The sequence below is a fragment of the Hypanus sabinus genome, chromosome 4 (assembly GCF_030144855.1).
Source record: "Hypanus sabinus isolate sHypSab1 chromosome 4, sHypSab1.hap1, whole genome shotgun sequence".
In the NCBI taxonomy this organism is placed as follows: domain Eukaryota; kingdom Metazoa; phylum Chordata; class Chondrichthyes; order Myliobatiformes; family Dasyatidae; genus Hypanus; species Hypanus sabinus.
Window position 1 is genome coordinate 142,989,549 of NC_082709.1, and position 22,183 is coordinate 143,011,731.

The 22,183-nt window shown below is 41.4% G+C and overlaps 1 long non-coding RNA gene across 1 annotated transcript; it reads left to right on the forward strand.

Annotated features, from left to right (window-relative positions):
- The first annotated feature begins 93 nt into the window (after window positions 1-93).
- On the forward strand, window positions 94-13,328 carry LOC132393244 (uncharacterized). The gene is made up of 3 exons (XR_009511801.1): window positions 94-529; window positions 4,797-4,868; window positions 11,243-13,328. It is a non-coding gene; the product is annotated as an uncharacterized LOC132393244 (long non-coding RNA).
- Window positions 13,329-22,183: the final 8,855 nt, after the last annotated feature.

A 22,183-nucleotide genomic window follows, 5' to 3' on the forward strand; every position in this document is an offset into this window, starting at 1 on the left:
GAAAAAAGTGGAGGGGAAGGGGAAGGCTAGCTGGAAGGTGACAGGTGAAACCAGGTGGGGAGGAAAGGTGGGGAAACCAGGTGGGCTGGAGAAGAAGTAATATGATAGGAGAGGAGAGTGGACCACAGGAGTAAGGAATGGAGGAGGGGCACCAGGGGAAGGTGGTAGGCAGGTGAGAAGAGGTAAAAGGTCAGAGTAGGGAACAGACAAGGAGGGAAGATTTGTTTGCCAGAAGGATAAATCGATATTTAATCCATCAGGTTGGGACGCTACCCAGACAGAATATAAACTGTAGCTCCTCCACCCAGTGGGTGGCCTCACCTTGTGCCAAGACGACGTGAACAGAAATGGGAATAGGAATTAAGTCGTTTTTTCCGCTTCTGCAGGATGGTACTCAACGAAGCAGTATCCCAATTTACGACACGTCTCACTACTGTAGAGGAGGTCACATCAAGAGCACCTGGCACAATAGACAACCCCAGCTGATCTGCAGGTGAAGTGTTACCTCACCTGAAAGTACTGTTTGCAGGTAAGCTGGTGCAGGGGGCAGTGCTTTAGGTTCTTGGTTCATTGGGATTCTTCTGGGGGAGGTGTGACCTATTCAAAAGTGACGCGTTGCATCTGAACCCAAGGGGAGCCAATATTCTCCCGGGAGGTTTGCTGGAGCTGTTGGGGAAGGTTTACATTAATTTGGCAGGGGGGTGGGAACTGGAGTGAAGGGACTCAGGAAAGGATGGTTGGTAAAAAAAAAGCGAAGATAGCATGCAATCAGACAGGAAGGGCGGGTAGATAGGATAAAATTGCAGCCGAGAGTATCCATACATTAGGGATGCAGAATCAAAAAGGGCAGCAATTGCAGTGCTCAGAGTGTTCTATCTCAATGCATGGAGTATAGAAATAAAATGGATTATCTTAAACATTAAAAATCTACAACACATTACAGGCCCTTTGGCCCACAAATTTGTGCCAACCATGTAACTGACTCTAGAAGCTGCCTAGAATTTCCCTAATGCATAGTCCTCTATTTTTCTAAGCTCCATGTGCCTATCTAAGAGTCTCTTACAAGATTCTATGTATCCACCTCTACTACCTTCATTGGCAGTGCATTCCATGCACCCACCACTCTTTGTGTGAAAAATTTACCTTTGACATCCCCATTGTACCTATTTCCAAGTACTTTAAAACTATGCCCCCTCATGTTAGCCATTTCAGCCCTGGAAAAAAGCCTCTGGCTATCCACATGATCAATGCCTCTCATCATCTTGTACACCTCTATCAGGTCACCTCTCATCCTCTGTTGCTCCAAGGAGAAAAGGTTGTGTTCACTCAATCTATTCTCATAAGGCATGCTCCCCAATCCAGGCAACATCCTTGTAAATCTCCTCTGCACTCTCTCTATAGTATCCACATCTTTCCTGTAATGAGATGACCAGAACTGAGCACAGTACTCCAAGTGGGGTCTAACTAAGATCGTATATAGCTGTAACATTACCTCACGGTTCTTGAATTCAATCCCATAGTTGATGAAGGTCAGCATACCATACGCCTTCTTAACAACACTGTCAATCTACGCAGCAGTTTTGAGTGTCCTACAGATCCCACAGACCCCAAAATCTCGCTGATCCTCCTCACTTCCAAGAGTGTTACCATTAATATTATATTCTGTCTTCAAATTTGACCTACCAAACTGAACCACTTCACACTTAAAGGCAACATGACCTCGACCATCCCATGTTACTTCACTCCTGATGAAGGGTTTCAGCCCGAAATGTTGTCACTACCTCCTCCCATAGATGCTGTCTGGCCTGCTGCATTCTGCCAGCATTTTGTGTTTTCACTTCACACTTATCTGGGTTGAACTCCATCTGCCAATTCTCAGCCCAGTTCTGCATCTTAACGATGTTCCACTGTAATCTGACAACCATCCAGACTATCCACAACACCCCCAACTTTTGTGTCATCAGCAAGCTTACTAACTCACCTTTCTACTTCCTCAGCTAGGTCAATTATAAAAATCACAAAGAGGAGGAGTCCCAAACAGGTTCTCGCAGAACACCACTGGTCACCGATCTCCATGCAGAATACAAACCATCCACAACCACCCTTTGCCTTCTGTGGGCAAGCCAATTCTGAATCCACAAAGCAAGGTCTCCTTGGATCCCATGCCTCCTTACGTTCTGAAGGAGTGTTGCATGGGGAACCTTATCAAATGCCTTACTGAAATCCATATACACTACATCCACTGACCTTCATCAATATGTTTTGTTACATCCTCAAAGAATTCAATCAGGTTCGTAAGACATGACCTGCCCTTGACAAAGCCAGGCTGACTATCCCTAATCAGATTATGTCTCTCCAAATGCTCATAAATCCTGCCTCTTGGGATCTTCTCCAACAACTTGCTCACCACTGAAGTAAGACTCACTGGTCTATAATTTCCTGTGTTATCTGTACTCCCTTTCTTGAATAAGGGAACAACGTTTACAACCTTCCAATCCTCTGGTACTTCTCCTGTCCCTACTGATAATAAAAAGATCATTGCCAGAGGTTCAGCAACCTCCTCCTTTGCTTCCCACAATAGCCTAGGGTATATCTCATCTGGTCCCAATGACCTATCTAAATTAATACCTTTCAAAAGCTCCAGCACATCCTCTTTCTTAATGTCCATACATTCAAGTGTTTCAGTCCGCTGTAAGTCATCCCCACAATTGCCAAGGTCCTTTTCATTAGTGAATACTGAAGCAAAATATTCATTAAGTACCTCCACTACCTCCTCCAGCTGCATGCACATGTTTCCACTCTCACTCTTGTTTGGTCCTATTCTCACATGGCTCATCCTCTTGCTCTTCACATATTTGTAAAATGCCTTAGGGTTTCCCTTAATCCTGCTCACCTAGGTCTTCTCATGGGCCCCTTCTACCTCTCCCAATTTCATTCTAAAGCTCCTTTCTGGCACCCTTGTAATTTTCTGGAGCTCTAACTGGTACCTAGTTTTTTTGAACTTTTCGTAAGCTTTTCTTCTTAACTAGATTTGCTGCATCCTTTGTCCAGCATGGTTCTTTTACCTTTCCCTGCCTCAGTGGAACAGACCAATGCAGAAGGCCATGCAAATATTCCCTGAACATTTGCCACATTTCCCAGAGTGGTGCATTTCCCTGAGATGTTCGCAATTTATGTCCCCAAGTTCCTGCCTAATAAGATCATATTTCTCCCTACCCCAATTAAATGTTTTCCCAAATTCTCTACTCCTATCCCTCTCCAGTGCTATGGTAAAGGAGATAGAGCTGTGATCATTACCTCCAAAATGTTATCCCATCGTGAGATCTGGCACCTGACTAGGCTCATTTCCCAATACCAGCCTCTCCTCTAGTCAACTAATCTACATATCTACCTTCCTGAACACACCTAATAAACTCTACCCCATCTAAACCCCTTGCTCTAAGGAGATGCCAGTCAATATTAGAAAAGTAAAATCTCCCATCACAGCAACCCTATTACTGCTCAGGAATCTGCCTCCTTATCTGCTCCTCAATGTTTCTCTTACTATTGGGAGTCTATAAAAAAAATCCAGTACATCTTGTTGCAGTGTTATAGATTGTCAGGTATGATGTTATGGCCATCACTAAATTGTGGCTCAAGAATGATTGTAATTGGGAACTGAAGGTCCAAGGTTATCATATGAATAACATTTGATAGCTCTGAAACGTAGAAATATAGAAAATCTACAGCACAATACAGGCCCTTCAGCCCACTAAGTTGTGCCGAAAATGCCCCCACCTTAGAAATTACTAGACTTACACTTAGCCCTCTATTTTTCTAAGCTCCATGTACCTATCCAAAAGTCTCTTAAAAGACCCAATTATATCCACCTCCACCACCATTGCCAGCAGCCCATTCCACTCACTCACCACTCTCTGAGTGAAAAAACTTACCCCTGACATCTCCTCTGTACCTACTACCCAGCACCTTAAACCTGTGTCCTCTTGTGGCAACCATTTCAGCCCTGAGAAAAAGTCTCTGACTATCCACACGATCAATGCCTCTCATCATTTTATACACCTCTATCATCCTCCAACGCTCCAAGGAGAAAAGGCCGAGTTCACTAAACCTATTCTCATAAGGCATGCTCACCAATCCAGGCAACATCCTTGTAAATCTCCTCTGCACTCTCACTATAGTATCCGCATCCTTCCTGTAATGAGACCAGAACTGAACACACTACTCCAAGTGGGGTCTGATCAGGGTCCTATATAGCTGCAACATTACCTCTCAGCTCCTAAATTCAATTCCATGATTTATGAAGGCCAATACACCATACGCATTCTTAACCACACAGTCAACCTGTGCAGCAGCTTTGAGTGTCCTATGGACTCAGACCCCAAGGTCCCTCTGATCCTCCACACTGTCAAGAGTCTTAACCTTAATACAATATTCTGCCTACATATTCTGCCTTAATACATATTTGACCTACCAAAATTAACCACTTCACATTTAACTGGGTTAAACTCCATCTGCCACTTCTCAGCCCAGTTTTGCATCCTATCAATGTCCCGCTGTAACTTCTGACAGCCCTCCACACTATCCACAACACCTCCAACCTTTGTGTTATCAGCAAACTTACTAACCCATCCCTCCACTTCCTCATCCAGGTCATTTATAAAAATCACAAAGATTAAGGGTCCCTGAGGCACACCACTGGTGACTGACCTCCTTGCAGAATATGACTAGTTTTTATTGTGATTAGTTTTTTTTTATTTTAACCCGCACAGTTACCTGAATTTTATGTTCTATTTGAGGTTATTCTGGACCAGCACTCAGTCCTGGATTCAAGTTCTGTTGAACTACCATTCTGTGTGTTCAAGTCCTGAGTAAGTGAGCTCTTAGTTTGATTATTCCCTGTGTTATTCTTCAAATAAATCTTCATTGTTGATTGCTACCAATGAGTTCTGAGCTTACTCTGCACCTGGGTCTGCTCATCTGAAGATGGTTACAGCAGGACTCTGCCAATCGTGGACCCAGTGGAGATTGAATAACTTCACAGGGCGATGGCCTGCCAAGGACTGGCAGTTAGAAGACATGAACAGTTACTCCAGGAGATACTTGCGTCAATGCAGAAGGACTGTGAGACTGTTAGGCAGGATTCATGTTCCTCAGGAATGGAGTCTGATTTCAAGCATTCGCCTATGTGATCCCATGGAATATCAATTAACATTCCGGCCCTGGCGTGATACAATGGGGACACTGAGTCTTGCTGCAGGTTCTTAAGTCAATGCTCTCAAGCCTTTGAATTGCCACCCACAAAGTTCTCCTGGGACGGAAGTAAGGTGGCATATATAACTTGCCTCCCTTCGGGTAGGGCCCTTTCGTGGGCAACTGCTTTATGGGAGAAGGACGCTCCCATGTGTTCTGATATAAATTTATTTCTAAGACTGATGAGGAGAGTATTTTTTCATCCTGCCAGGGGCTCAGATGCAGCCAGCAGAATCCTCCAGCTGCATCTCAGAGTGAGATCTGTGGCCACCTATTTCATTGATTTCTGTACACTGGTGGCAGAGAGCGGGTGCAACAATGAGGCTTTGGTTGCTCTGTTCAATCAGGATTAAATGATTAGATCAAAGACATTCTTGTGACCAGGGACCAGGTGGAGAATTTGTAGAAACTCATGGACGTGGACATAAGAATCAACAACTGCATTTCTGAATGAAGGAAGGAGTGATGTGGCGAGTTCACCCGGAGGGCCAGTTCTCAGAACTATCCAATGTCTACCCCAGTTCTTCAATCCAATAACCATCACAGATCCCTACAGTCATCTCTGGAAGAGCCCATGCAACTTGGAAGAACCCGGGTCTCTCCAGCAGAGTGAGAGATGTACGAGGTCTTGCTTATACAGTGGTAAGACCAGCGACTTCTGAGTCACTTACCCGAGTTGTCAGGAAACTCCCAGGATCGTAAATTAAGGAGGAGAATCTTCAGGACATCTCAGATCGGGTGCAGGTTATTCTCGAGAGGGAGGGCAAGAACCCAGATGTTGTGGTCCATGTAGGGACCAGCGACGTGGGTAGGATGAGTGAGGGGGTCCTGCGTAGTGAGTTCAGGGAGTTAGGTTGCGAATCTGAAGGGCAGGACCTCCAGGGTAACAATCTCAGGATTGCTACCTGTGCCACGTGCAAGTGAGGCAAGGAACAGAAGGATTATACAGATTAATACGTGGCTGAGAGGATGGTGCAGGAGGGAGGGCTTCAGGTTTTTAGATAATTGGGCTTTGTTCCAGGGAAGGTGGGATCTGTTCCAACGGGGCGGTTTACACCTGAACTGGAGCGGTACTAACATTCTTGCAGGAAAGTTCGCTAGTGCTTCTCGGGGCGGTTTAAACTAAATTTGCAGGGGGCAGGAATCCAGAATGCGAGAGAGGATAGCAAGATGAAGAATAAAGGACAGGTGGGTACTACACGGTTCTGGAATATTCAGTGTGTAGTAGAGAAAGGTGAGGCGGAACAAGTGATAAGGAGGACACATGTACAGGGGGATGGTCTGATGGATCGTGGAGTTAAATGTGCAGAAAGAATAAGTAAATTTAGGAAGGACGACAAAATTCAAGGGGCGTATAGCCTGATGGGAGTTCGGGGAACTGGGTTAAGCACAATAGGCAGCAGTTTAAACAGAGAGAGGAAAAATGGGCTAAAAATTCTATATCTGAATGCACGAAGTGTCAGAAATAAGGCGGATGAGCTTGAAGCTCAGGTGCGAATGGGATAATGGAGACATGGCTGCAGGGAGATCAGACCTGGGAAATGAATGTACAAGGGTATACGTGCTATCATAGGGACAGAAATGTGGGGAGGGGGGGTGGGGTGGCCCTGTTGGTGAGGAATGAGATTCAGTCCTTTGCAAGGGGGGACATAGGATCAGGAGAAGTAGAGTCTGTGTGGATAGAACTGAGGAACAGTAAGGGCAAAGAGACCCTAATGGGTGTTGTCTACAGGCCACCAAACAGTAGCATGGATATTGGGTGCAAGTTGAATTGGGAGTTAACATTGGCATGTGGCAAAGGTAATGTCACAGTAGTCATGGGGGATTTCAACATGCAGGTGCATTGGGATAATCAGGTTGGTGCTGGACCCCAGGATAGGGAGTTTGTAAAGTGCCTATGGGATGCATTCTTGGAACAGCTTGTATGAGAGCCAACCAGGGACAAGGCTATTCTGGATTTAGTGTTGTGTAATGAACAGGATTTGATAAGCGATCTTGAAGTAAAGGAGCCATTAGGAGGTAGTGACCATAATATGATAAGTTTTTATCTGCAATTTGAGAAGGATAAGGGCAGATCGGAGGTGTCAGTGTTGCAGTTGAACAGGGGAGACTATGGAGCTATGAGGGAGGAGCTGGCCAAAGTTAACTGGACGGATATCCTAGCAGAAAAGACAGTGGAACAGCAATGGCAGGTATTCTTGGGAATAATGCACAAGGTGCAAAATCAGTTCATCCCCTGGAAAAGGAAGGATTCAAAGGGGGAAAAGGGGCCACAGTGGTTGACAAAGCAAGTCAGAGATTGCATAGCATTAAAAAAAAGGAAGTATGACAGAACTAAGGTGAGTGGGAGGATAGATGATTGGGAAATTTTTAAGGAACAACAGAACTTAACTAAAAAGGCAATACAGGGGGAAAAAATGAGGTACGAATGCAAGCTAGCCAGGAATATAAAGGAGGATAGTAAAAACCTTTTTAGTTATGTGAAGAGAAAGAAGATAGTTAAGGACAATGTTGGGCCCTTGAAGAATGAATTGGGTGTAATTGTTATGGGAAACAGAGAAATGGCAGAAGAATTTAATCAGTACATTAGATCTGTCTTCACTGGGGAAGACACAAGCAATCTCCCAGATGTATGGATGGGCCAAGGACATAGGGTAACAGAGGAAATGAAACAGATTGACATTAGGAAGGAAACGGTGATGAGTAGACTGATGGGACTGAAGGCTGACAAATCCCCAAGTCCAGATGGTCTGCATCCTAGGGTACTAAAGGAGGTGGCCCTGGAAATTACAGATGCATTGGTAATCATTTTCCAATGTTCCTTAGATTCAGGATCAGTTCCTGAGGATTGGAGAATGGCTAACATTATCCCACTTTTTAAGAAAGGAGGGAGGGAGAAAACAGAGAACTATCGTCCTGTCAGCCTAACATCAGTAGTGGGGAAGATGCTAGAGTCCATTATTAAAGATGAATTAGTGGCATATCTAGATAGCAGTGATAGGATTTACCAAGGGCAAATCATGCTTGACTAATCTATTGGAGTTTTTCGAGGATGTAACCAGGAAGTTAGACAAGGGAGATCCAGTGGATGTAGTGTACCTCGATTTTCAGAAGGCATTTGATAAGGTCCCTCATAGGAGATTGGTGGGTAAAATCAGAGCTCATGGCATTGGGGGGAAGATATTGACATGGACAGAAAACTGGTTGGCAGATAGAAAGCAAAGGGTAACGGTGAATGGGTGTTTCTCGGAATAGCAGGTAGTGACTAGTGGGGTGCCACAGGGCTCAGTATTGGGACCACAGCTGTTTACGATTTACATAAACGATTTAGATGAAGGCATTGAGAATAACATCAGCAAGTTTGCTGATGATACTAAGCTGGGTGGCAGTGTGACATGTGATGAGGATGTTAGGAGAATTCAGGGTGACTTAGATAGGCTGGGTGAGTGGGCAGATACTTGGCAGATGACGTTTAATGTGAATAAGTGTGAGGTTATCCACTTTGGGAGTAAGAACAGGAAGGCAGATTATTATCTGAACGGTGTAGAGTTAGGTAAGGGAGAAATACAAAGAGATCTAGGAGTCCTTGTTCATCAGTCACTGAAGGTGAATGAGCAAGGGCAGCAGGCACTGAAGAAGGCTAATGGAATGTTGGCCTTTATTACAAAGGGAATTGAGTACAAGAGCAAGGAAATTCTTTTGCATTTGTACAGGGCCCTGGTGAGACCACACCTGGAGTATTGTGTACAGTTTTGGTCTCCAGGGTTAAGGAAGGACATCCTGGCTATAGAGGAAGTGCAGCGTAGATTCACGAGGTTAATTCCCGGTATGTCCGGACTGTTTTACGCAGAGATGTTAGAGAGATTGGGCTTGTACACGTTGGAATTAAGGAGATTGAGAGGGGATCTGATTGCAACATATAAGATTATTAAGGGATTGGTCAAGATAGAGGCAGGAAATATGTTCCAGATGCTGGGAGAGTCCAGTACCAGAGGGCATGGTTTGAGAATAAGGGGTAGGTCATTTAGGACAGAGTTAAGGAAAAATTTCTTCTCCCAGAGAGTTGTGGGGATCTGGAATGCTCTGCCTAGGAAGGCAGTGGAGGCCAATTCTCTGGATGCTTTCAAGAAGGAGCTAGATAGGTATCTTATGGATAGGGGAATCAAGGGATATGGGGACAAGGCAGGAACCGGGTATTGATAGTAGATGATCAGCCATGATCTCAGAATGGCGGTGCAGGCTTGAAGGGCTGAATGGTCTACTTCTGCACCTATTGTCTATTGTCTACTGAGAATGCAATGCTCTCAAGTCTCACTCCCATCTTGTTGAGTCCCAGATTGATTTTACCATTCCTATTATCTTGGGAGAAACATAAACATTCTGTGAGAACCTCGGTAGACTCTGGTTCAGCAGGGAATTTTTTTGGACATTCGACTGACAGAGAGAATCCAGATTCCTAAGATACACCTCAACCAGCCTATCTCTGCTACAGCCCATTGGAACCTAGACAAATCTTTTATCTTTCCATTGCTCTCTAGTTGACTATTGAAAAGCATAAGGAAATGATTCAATTCCATTTTATTCATCCTCTAGACACTCCTCTAATCCTTGGTTATCTGTGGTTACATCTTCAAAGTCCTTGGATTAACTTCTCTTCTAACACCATTTCGATTTATTTAACCCTATGCCGGAATATGTGCCTTCCTAGAGGTTCCAAGAGGCCTGTCCAAGTTTCTGAGTGATCTGCTATGAATTGTATTAAGTCGTCAGTCCACTTGCTTTCTGGCTCCTCAAGACTGGACTTGAACTCAACAGAGTTGTCTAGAGTGCCTTCGGAGTATTCAGATTTGTTGGAGGTGTTCAGCAAGAGGAGAGTAATTACACTTCTCCCATATAAAGACCACAATTGTGCCACCAATTTACCAACTGGTGTGTGTCCTCCCTGGGGAAGGCTCTGTACCTTGTCCACTCCCAAGAGGCAAGCTATGGAGGATTACATTAAGAAGGCTTTGACCTCTGGGTTTATCTGACCATCCACTTCACTTGCCAGAGTGGGGGTTCTTTTTCATATCCAAGAAGGATGGCGGACTGAGACGATATACAGATTACAGATGTCTAAACAGAATAACTATTAAGAATTGGTACCCACTTCCTCTAATGAGCACGACACTTGATTTATTACAATATGCCACGGTATTCATTGAGCGGGAGTCTGAGGTGAGTGTCCCTGCTGCTAGTAAGTTAGTTAAGAGATGCAAGCAGACATGGTCTAAGGCAAGGTTGAGTTCAATGGCCATCTGTCTGAGACAGCAGGTTTGGCTTTCCACTTGGGACCTCCCCATGCGGGTGGAATCTCAGAAATTGGCTCCCAAACATTGGCCCTTTTAAGGTCCTCCAAAAAGTCAGTCCAGTGACATATTGCTTATAAGTACCCAGAACCTTGCATATCCATCCCACCTTCCACGCCCCTTGCCTTAAGCCTGTACTTACCAGTCCCTTGGCTCCTGCTCCCAAGGCTCCTCCCCCTCCTCATTTGTCAATGGACAACAGGTTTACACCGTTAGGTGACTACTGGACCCTCATTGTGTTCATGGCCAGACACAATATCTCATAGAGTGAGAAGGCGATGACCCAAAAGGAAAGATGTTGAGTTCCCTCTCAGGACATTCTGGACCCTCAGTTAATCATGGACTTTCAAAATAGGTATCCTGGTCACCCTGGTCCATCAAGAGCCACCCATGGAGGGGAGGGTTCCTATCATCAACCCTTTGGACCAACATGGAGCACCAGATAGTGGGTGGTCTTGACACCCCTAAAGAAATTTATTTGAGTTTCTTAGAGTTGTTTAATGACTACTTTTATCATCAAACTGTCACTGTGTTTTTTGAGATGCTCAATATGTGAACACAGTTTCCTTATTCTTCTTATTCTTAAGTGATAAGTTTTTGATTTTGACCTGTATGAGTTACCCGTGTTTTATTTTCTATTTAAGGTTCTTCTGAACCAGCACTCATTGCTGAGTCTGGGATTCGAGCTCTGTGTGCTCAGGTCCTGAGTAAGTGTGCTCTTAGTTCGAATATTCCCTGTGTTATTCTCTGAATAAATCTTCATTGGTAAGTGCTACTATCGAGCCCATAAGGCTGTAAGATATAGGATCAGAATTATGCACTGGACACATCTAGTCTGCTCTGCCATTTCATTATGGCTGATCCATTTCCCTCTCAGCCCAATCTCCTGCCTTCTCCCCATACCCCTTCATGTCTAGACTAATAACAAATCTATCAAGCTCTGTCTTAAATATACTCAATGACTTGACCTCCACAGCTAGTTGTGGCAACAAATTCCACAGATTCTCTGCTCTCTGGTTATGGAAATTCCTCCTCATCTCCATTCTAAATGGACATCCTTCTATTCTGAGGCTGTGTCCTCTTGTCTTAGACTGCCCCACCATAGGAAGCATCCACTCCACATGCACTCTGTCTAGGCCTTTTAACATTTGATAGGTTTCAGTGAGATCCCCTACATTCTTCTGAATTCCAGTGCCTACAGGCCCAAAGCCATCAAACACTCCTTATATGATAAGCCTTTCCATTCAGGAATTATTTTCATGAACCTCCTACGAGCCCTCTCAGCACATCCTTTCTTAGATAAGAAGCCCCAAAACTGCTCACAATACTCCAAGTGAGGCTCACCAGTGCTTTATAAAGCCTCAATATTACATCCTTGCTTTTCTATTCCAGTCCTCTTGAATGCTCACCACCAACTCAACCTGCAAATTAACCCTAACTCCCAAGCTCCTTGGCACCTTTTAATTTTTTAATTTTCTCTCCATTTAGAAAATAGTCTGTCCATTTATTTCTTCTACCAAAGTGCTTGACCACACACTTCCTGACAGTGAATTTCATCTCCCAATCCTTTGCCTATTCTCCTAATCTGTCCAAGTCCTTCTGTAGCCTCTCCACTTCCTCAAAACTACCTGCCTCTCCATCTATCTATATATCACCGCAAACTTGACCACAAAGCCATCAATTCTGTCATCCAAGTCAGTGGCATACAATATAAAAAGAATCGGTCCCAACACAGATCCCTGTGGAACATCACTCGTTACCGGCAGCCAACCAGAAAAGGCTAACGTTATTCCCACTCTTTGCTTCTTGCCAATCAGCCAATACTCTATCCATGCTAGTATACTTCCTGTAATACCAAGGGTGTTTAACTTGATAAGCAGCTTCATATGTGGCACCTTGTGAAAGGCCTTCTGAAAATCCAAGTACACAAGATCACTGATTTTCCTGCTCTACTCTCTATATCCCCATGACTGTGTCGCTAGGCATAGCTCAAATACCATCTATAAACTTGCTGATGATACGACCATTGTTGGTAGAATCTCAGATGGTGACAAGAACAGGAGTGAGAAATGCCAACTAGTGGAGTGGTGCTGCAGCAACAACCTGGCACTCAACGTCAGTAAGACAAAAGTGGTGATTGTGGACTTCAGGAAGGGTAAGACGAAGGAACCTCATAGAAGGATCAGGAGTGGAGAGAGTGAGCAGTTTCAAGTTCTTGGTGTCAAATCTCTGAGGATCTAACTTGGTCCCAACATATCAGTGTAGTTATAAAGAAGACAAGACAGTGGCTATACTTCATTAGGAGTCCGAAGAGATTTGGTAATTCAACAAATAACTCAAAAACTTCTCAAAAAGATGTACTGTGGAGAGCATTCTGACTGGTATTGGGGGGGGGGGGTCACTGCACAGGACTGAAAGAAGCTATAGAGGGCCATAAATTTAGTCAGCTCCATCCTGGATACTAGCCTACAAAGTACCCAGAATATCTTCAAGGAGCAGTGTCTCAGAAAGGCAGCGTCCATTATTAAGGATCTCCAGCATCCAGAGCATACCCTTTTCTCATTGTTGCCATCAGGCTGGAGGTACAGAAGCCTGAAGGCACACACTCTGCAGTTCAGGAACAGCTTCTTCCCCTCTGCCATCCAATTCCCAAATGGGCATTGAACCCTTGGACACTACCTTACTTTTTAAATATATTTTATTTCTGTTTGTTGCATGATTTTTAATCTATTCAAAATATATATACGGTAAATGTTTATTTATTTATTATTAATATTTTATTTTATGTATTTTTTCTTTTATATTATGTATTGCCCTTGAACTGCTGTTGCTAAGTTATTAAATTTCATGATACATGCCAGTGATAATAAACCTGATTCTGATTCTGATTGTCTATCCTGCTTGTTATTTCTTCAAAGAATTCCACAGATTTGTCAGGCAAGAATTTCCCTTGCAGAAACCATGCTGACTTTGCCCAATTTTATCATGTACCTCCAAGTACCATGAGACATCCTTAACAATCGGTTCCAACATCTTCCCAACCACTGAGGTCAGATTAACTGGCCTATTATTTCCTTTCTTCAGCCTCTCTCTCTCTTCTTGGAGAGTTGAAGGACTTTTGCAATTTTTCAGTCTTCTGGAATCATGCCAAAATATATTGATTCTTGAAAGATCATTACTAATGCCTCCACAAGCCCTTTAGCCACCTCTTTCAGAACCCAGATGTACTCCATCTGGTCCAGATGACTTATCTATCTTCAGACCTTTCAGTTTCCCAAGCCCTTCTACCTAGTAATGGCAACTTCACTCACTTCTAACCCCTGGCACTCTCGAACTTCTGCATACTGCTAGTGTCTTCTACAGTGAAAACTGATGCAAAATACTTATTCAGTTCATCTGCCATTTCCTTGTCCCCAATTACTACCTCTACCTTTCCAGCAGTCTGATTTCTACTCTTACTTCTCTTTTACACTTTATCATCTTTTTCTTCTTTATGATTTCATTAGCTGCCTTCTATTGCTTTTTATAAGCTTCCCAACCTAACTTCCCACTAATTTTTGTTCTATTATATTCCCTCTCTTTGGTTTTTATGTTTAATTAGTCAGCCATGGTTGTGTCATCCTGCCTTTAGAATATTTTTTTCTTCTTTGGGATGTATCTATCCTGCGTCTTCCAAATTGCTTCCAGAAACTTCAGTCATTAGGGTTAGGGTTAGCTCTTTAAACAAGTCCTCATACCTTTACATCAAGTCACTGTATTCTGACTCTGTGTCACTGTCCAGGACTAAGAGTCTTTTCACCAAATTCAGTCCCTCACAGGCAGATAAACCCAGTATTGACTGTACATTCTTTGGCACCACCACAAATGAAAGCGTACGCATAAAATTTTTGTGTGATACTTTTGCCACACATGTTTCTTTAGCTGGAATGCCTGCACCTGGATACCTAGTCACTTTTATATTTGTCTTATGTAACTTTGGTCTTGGCTTTAACGCATTATATTCAGATTCTGCAAGAACATTTACTTGTGCTCCAGTATCCAGTTTAAACATAATATTATTTTTGTTCACTTGCAATGGAATAGTCCAGTCATTCTTACTTTGTTTGTTTTCACAAAGTACGTCTACATAAAACTCCTCACGTTCATTTTCAAGCACTGCATTTACTTCTTGTATTTTCTTTCTACTTCTGCAACAGCATGAAAAATGATTACTTTTATCACAGCCGTTGCACATTTTCCCATGCGCTGGACGCTGTTTCAGCCAATGCTGCTGCCCACAGCGATCACACAGCTTTTTTCTCTCAGATGACGTCTTGCTCTCTGTTGGTTTTGTTGTCTTATTATTTTTTCTAATATGTTCACTCTTCCTCACAGCATCTTCGTTGCAGCTCTCAATGAAAAGTTCTTTAACCTGTGACGTCACAGTTTCCAAAGCTTTGCAGAGCATCAAAGCTTTTTCCAAGTTTAAGTCCTGTTCTCCTAACAGTCTTTCTCTGAGACCATTATCCAGAATGCCATAAACAATTCTATCTTTAACGAGAGAGTCTGTGAGTTCTCCAACCTCACATGTTTTAGTCTAGTGTCTCAAGTCAGTAACATATTGAGCAATAGTTTCACCAGCTCTCTGCGTACATGTAAAAAATCTATGCTGCTCATATGTCACATTACGCTTCGGTACACAAAATGCTTCAAATTTGTCCATTATCGATTTTAACTTTAAATTATCTCCATTTTCAAAAATAAAATTATTATATACCTCAATTACGTTGTCACCTATTACATGGAGTAGAAGCACAGCTTTTGTTTTTTTCCGGTTTTCGATTCACATTGATCCCTGATAAGTACAATTCAAAACACTGCTTAAATTTTCTCCAGTTCTCAGCTACGTTCCCAAGCAATTGAAGTGTCAGTAGAGGCTGCAGGCCTTCCATTTGTAAAACTGTTAGCAAACACCAAAGCAGTTCGAACTCTTTTTTTCAGAAAATTATCTTTGATTCTCCCATGTTAGGAAACATATTATTCTTCCAGACTGACTTCTGACACTATGTTATGTTCTTTATATTCATACGTACCGTGGGTTACTAATAAATAAACATCTTCTGAAAGAAATAGAATTTTTACTTAACAACAACCACAACGTGTTTACAATAGCATGTTTCTCAATCTTTCTATCATCCCTGCACATACTCAGAACTCTCTCCAATCACATTCTTACATGTCATATCACCACACTTATAGCCGGGGAAGTAATGATCCCCTTCCTGTTAGACTGTTTGAAGTAACTTTTTTTTATTCTTTCTTACTTCTCTTCTAATATTTGTATATCTGTGCACTTGTAATACTACTGTGACACTATGATTTCCTTTGGGATCAATGAAGTATCTATCTAAGATCACTTCCATAACTTAGTAAAGTTTTAAACTGAAAATGATCAACCCCCAAAGATAGTTGTGCAGCCTGCATTTGCATTCTTTCAACCTTATAGAATTCACATTGTAAAATAATGTGTTCAACTGTTTCATAATGATGACAAAAGCTACACATCCCAGAGGGTTGGTTTCCAACCAGATATAAGGAATAATTAAGCATAGTATGCCCAATTCTAAGTCAAGTCAATATAATTCCTTCCTTTTTTGTTTCAGCCCTTCTCCCATCAACACAACAGTTTTATGTATGCTTTAAAGGTGCTTCCTCTTATGCCCATTATCCCACAAGTCTTGCCATAATCCGCCAATCCTTAACACCACCAACCCCTTACCTTCTCATTTGCTAAGTGGAAGGTCTATATCCACAGTTGAACCTTATTGTTTTTTGGCCAAACAATAAACCCACTTATACCCCTCAACACTTCTATGTGCAGGAACCCATAAGAAGATAACATGTATACCAATACTTGGAATATGAAATAAAGTTTGAAGAGCTTCCAGCCTACTGCTTGAATGACCTGTTTTAAGACTAGTCAAGACCAAAACAGAATCTGAACAATTACAAACTTGCAAGGACATGTTTCCTCCACCCACTGTAAGCACAAAAGAATGGCACCCAATTCTGCTATATACTGATAAATGGTTAGTAAGATCATTTTTATTATCTATAATTATTACCTATAATTCAGACAAAAAAAACAGACACACCAACATTCCCAGTTAAATTATCTTTTGATCCATCAGTAAAAATGGTTAACATATCACAATAATTTTCCTTAACATATTGATAAACCAGGCATATCTTGATCCTTAGACTTTATTGAATCATGCAACCTAAAATCAACTAAAGTCATTGGAAAACACCAAGGTGGAGTTACTGAAAAACCTACAGAGGGACATATTGCATAATTCAGCAAACCCATATTCCTAGCGTGATAGGGACCCAGCCACGTAAAGCTAAAAACACTCTTCGTGTTATGATCTCAACAGTCTTCCAACACACTTTTAGCAGGGTGATTATTTCTCTGCCCCCTCAAATTGATCCAGTATGTTAACATCAATTTCAGCCTCTGCAACTGTGAGAGCAATTGTCCCACTTCAACTGGTAAAGCCGAAATAGAATCGACTTTACTGCATCGACTTTACAGTCTTAAAGCCTGTGCTTGTATCACATCCAAACATTTTAAATTTGCAGATGTAGCTGATCCATAAGTCACAGTCACAGTACAGATCTAATTAAATAAATATAGTTAACAGAGACTTTCGTGTAGCACCCCAAGAATTCCCACATAGATACTTAAGGATATTTAATGCTCATTTACATTAATCAGTTATTTTACTGATATAGTGCTTTCATGTCAGCCACACGCCGAGAAATCTTACCACTGACACTTCTTCAAGAGTTCTACAAAAATCATATAAATTCAAATCAAGTACAGTCTATTGATCCTCTTTGTAAAATACATAACTTTTGTTTTAGCTACTAAAACTTAAAACAACATCTATTTGCCCACTGTTCAACCTTTAATCACTAACTGCATCCTATACACAGTTAAATTAAAATTTCTACCTCTAACCTATAAAGCTCCATTATTAGCGAAAAGTGATTTACCCACCCCAGTATCTATCTCAGAGAAAATATATTAAACAATAATATTAAACAATAGAGGGCTACAATTGCTGCTTTGTGGAATCCCATTCTCTATCTTATAGAAGCCCAAATATACCTTACCTACCTTTACCTACATAGACTGTCTACATAAAATACTCAGAAAATAAATTATATAACCTTTTTCTCATTCCTAATTTCCATAATTTAATCAAAAGTGCTTCCCTCCATAACATATATGCTTTTTCAATATCAAAAAATACTGCTAGTACATCTTTATTTGCCTGTGCATTTGTAATATCATATTTCAAGCAATCCTGCCGAATGGTCTCCCTACATTGTTTAACATCTTCACTTAAATTATCTTGATTACAAATTGTAGCAAATGACCGAGCTAGTTACTCAAGCTTCTCTATTTCATTAACAATTGCATTACCTTCTTTAATTAATACAGAAATGTTATTAGCCCTATGAATCCCCCCTCCACATTTTCCTAATCATTCCCCAAAATATCCCCAACTTTAATATCCTTCCAATGCTACTACAATTATTTACTGAAATTATGCTTCTATGTCAGCTTATTCGCAACCTTCACCACTTTCCTCACCACGGCCTTGTGAAATTAATCAGGTAACTCGGATAATTGTTAACTTTCCGAAATGCCTTATTTCACTCCCTAATTGTCTCTGCACACTTCTGAGTCCTCTGTGGTACAGCCTTTCTCCTATTAATGCCCTTTTTAATAGGAATCACTTCCACCACAGTTTGATGAATAATGTGACATAACCCTTCATTGCAGAAATCCACATCATCCTTACCATTCAGCCCTGACACACATTCGTCATGTAAAACATTAAACTTCTCCCAATTTGCGTTACCAAAATTCCACCTCCTAAAAGTGTCCTCCCATCCCCTAGATAAATCCAAACCCAAGCTTATAAATATAGGAAAATGATCACTCCCAGTGTTTCATCTCCAATGACATCCCACTCATTCAACCCAGCCAGAATGTTCGAAACCGAGGTTAAATCTATAGCAGTTTCAGAATTATAATGAACATTAAATCTCGTATCCCTCCCATCATTAAGGCACACAAGATGGGAAATATGTATCTAAAAATTCTACAATCAAACCATTACCATCATTCTGTGAACAACCCCACAGTGAATTATGTGTTAAAATTCCAACTGCATGCAACCTTTAGTGAGCTAGAGCTACATATATTTTCCAACAAATCAATCAAAAGCCTTCCACAAGGGTTGTAAAAATTTCCCACTCTAATACCCCTACCTGTTGAATCAAATACTTCTACTACAAGTGCCTCATACACTTCATTCACTTCCACAAATCTATGTCCTATCCCTTCCTTATAAAACTTGCAACACCGCCCCTTCTACCAACTAACCTATCAGGCCTAATTACAATATAATTCCACAAAGAAAAAATTAAATGTGGTAACAACTAAGTTTCCTGAATACAAATAACATCAGATGGATTTGATAAATCAGAAATAAACTTCTTTAAGTCTTGACCAATAGAAATCAGGCTTCTCACATTCCACTGCAATATTCTTAATCCCATAATGTACCTTCACAAGGAGACTGAAATACAGATATCCCACCCATCAGAGTTTCATTTACAGTTTCCCGCATAACACCAGTTATACCAAAATACTTTTCAACAGCTTTCACAATAGTTTTAATTTTCTCGGTACAATTAGATATCTGAACATTACAATACACCACATCCATTATAAACATCACAACTTTATTTTATCAACTAGTAAATTATCTTCAGTAAGATAACTATGATGCTGACATATAGCGTCTGACTTCACATTCTGTTCTCTGACTGGTAATACTTTATCAACATTTGGTTTAACTTTTTGCAAGGTCTCTGCATAAGACACAACTAACTGTACTTTAAATTACTGAACTTCAGCTGCCTTCTTAAGAACTTCACATCCTCTGTAGGCTGCACTATTGTCTGCTCCACAGTTACACCAATTAAACTGTACACTTTCATGATCTTTAGATTTATATTCCCGGCCACACTTACAACATCTTAGTTTTCCACAACATACTGCTGCAACATGCCCAAACCTCTGACATTTGTAACATTTAACAGATGGAATATAAATTCATACATTGTAGCTAACATACCCCAAGCTAACTTTATCAGGAAGCTTCACCTCATCAAGATATATCAATAGAGATAAACTATCCATCCTTTCCCCATTTCTGATTATTTGCAATCTCTTTACCTCCTTAACCTTGCCTCCCAATAAATGAGATTTAACCTCTTCTAGCGAAATCTCCACCAGAACATCTGTTATAACATCCCTAAAACCTCTATTTTCATTAGGCAATATAGATACTATCTTTTTGTCAAGTAAAGTCTTCAAACATAATGCCTTCTCACACTGTTTCTTATCCTTACAAACAATTAACACATTACCTCCTCTTAAAGTACAAGCACAAACTATATTCCATTTAGCTGATTTTAACTCTGTAGTTAAATTAATGGGATTGATAGAAGAAGGCTGTTCAGGATCAAATTTAAACAATACCTTGAAGTCTCCTTTCCTTTTTTTTCCGAACTATCCCACCCTTCCTCTCCATCACTTGAAATCATTCCAATGTTATGTTTCTTTTCCCATTTTCCAGATCTAGATTCAACTTCATTCCAACCTCCTCCCGCCAACCCATACTCTCATGTACCATCCATTTGTGCTTCCTTTTCCAGATTCTCCCCCCACCTGAACCTACACTATTTCCCAGCATTCCCACAGCACTAACCACCATTCCTTTTTGTGCATGTTGTTTCCAACAGAAGGGAAAATAGCCTGGGACCCTCCTCCCCAAGTGGCCTTAAAAGTGTGCTCCCACACATGCTTGGACCAGGGTCTAGTCCATAAGGCAGGCGGGGGGGTAGGAGGCAGCATTACTGATCCTTTTAATTGATTTATTCTAGTGACCTTGAGAATCTGTGTGAGATGTGTTATTTTTGCAGCTCCTTTTGTACATTGCAGGATGGTATAGGTTCTTGTCTGAATCACTACTTTAGCCTTTTATTTAATGCCTTTTGCTTAACCTAAGTTTGTGGTATTTGTATAGTTAGTCTTAAATCTCCATGTGAACCTGAGGCACTGATGTGCTTTATTACCTGACACACTTCACTGCACTTTATTCTGTGTGATGGTAACTAACTCTCTGTGTACAATGTTTTTAACAAAACTTCTGTTTGTTAATAAAATTTGTTGTAACTTTAAACTACGTTGTCAGACTGCCTGCCTTAGAGGTCCAGAACCTGACTGCACGACTGGCTCAGTAGTTACATTAGCATTCAAATTATAAAAGCAAAGATATAATTTTGAGGCTTTATAAAGCACTGGTGAGGCCTCACTTGGAATATTGTGAGCAGGTTTGGGCCCCTTATCTTAGAAAGAATGTGCTGAAACTGGAGAGAGTTCAAAGAAGGTTCACGAAAATTATTCCACGATTGACTGGCTTGTCATATGAAGAGCATTTGATGGCTCTAGGCCTGTATTCACTAGAATTCAGAAGAATGAGGGGTAACCTTATTGTAACCTATCAAATGGTGAAAGGCCTTGATAAAGTGGATGTGGAGATGATGTTTCCTCTGGGAGAGAGTCAAAGACCAGAGGACACAGCCTCAGAATAGAGGGATAGTGTCCTTTTAGAACAAAGATGAGGAGGAATTTCTGTAGCCAGAAAGTGATGAATCTGTGGAATTCTTTGCTATTGGCAGCTGTGGAGGCCAAGTTTTTATTCATCCCTCAAATCTTATTTGCACACAGTCAGTTTAACCCTGCTTCCAACCAAAGCTGAAAACCAAATTTTATTAACAAACAAAATAATTAAGTTTATTACAACCATATTCACACATGCTATTTCCCATTCCAACATCTCGTTCCATAGCCTCCTCTTTTACCATGATGAGTCCACTCACAGGGTGAAGGAGCAATATGCCTAGAAAGTCTCCAATGTGATAACATGAACAACGATTTTTCCCCTCGCCCTCCCGCTTCTTCTGTTCCCCACTCCAGCCTCTTACCTGCCCATCACCACCCCTAGTGCCCTGCCTTCATCCCTTTCTCCCATGATCCACTATCATCTCTTATCAGATTCCTTCTTCTCCAGCCCTTGACCTTTCCCACCCATCTAGCTTCACCTATCACGTTCTAGCTAGTCCTCCTTCCCCTCCTTCATCTTCCCCCTTCCTTTCCAGACCTGAAGAAGAATCTCAGCCTGACTGATTATTCATTTCCATGGAGACTGCCTGACATGCTGAGCTCCACCAACGTTTGGCATGTGTTGATATTTTCAATGCATTGAGACTTTAATTCATCAGACCACTGAATATTTTGCTTTTTAAACATTTACAAGTTCCTCAGTAGATCTGCAAGGTTGTACATTTGTTAGTCAAGTATATCTCCACTAGGATTTAACAAAATGTTACCAGTCAGTTCATTCCATGGGGTGGTGTGTGGAGCTGAGGTAACTGGGAACAATAAGAACCAAACTTTC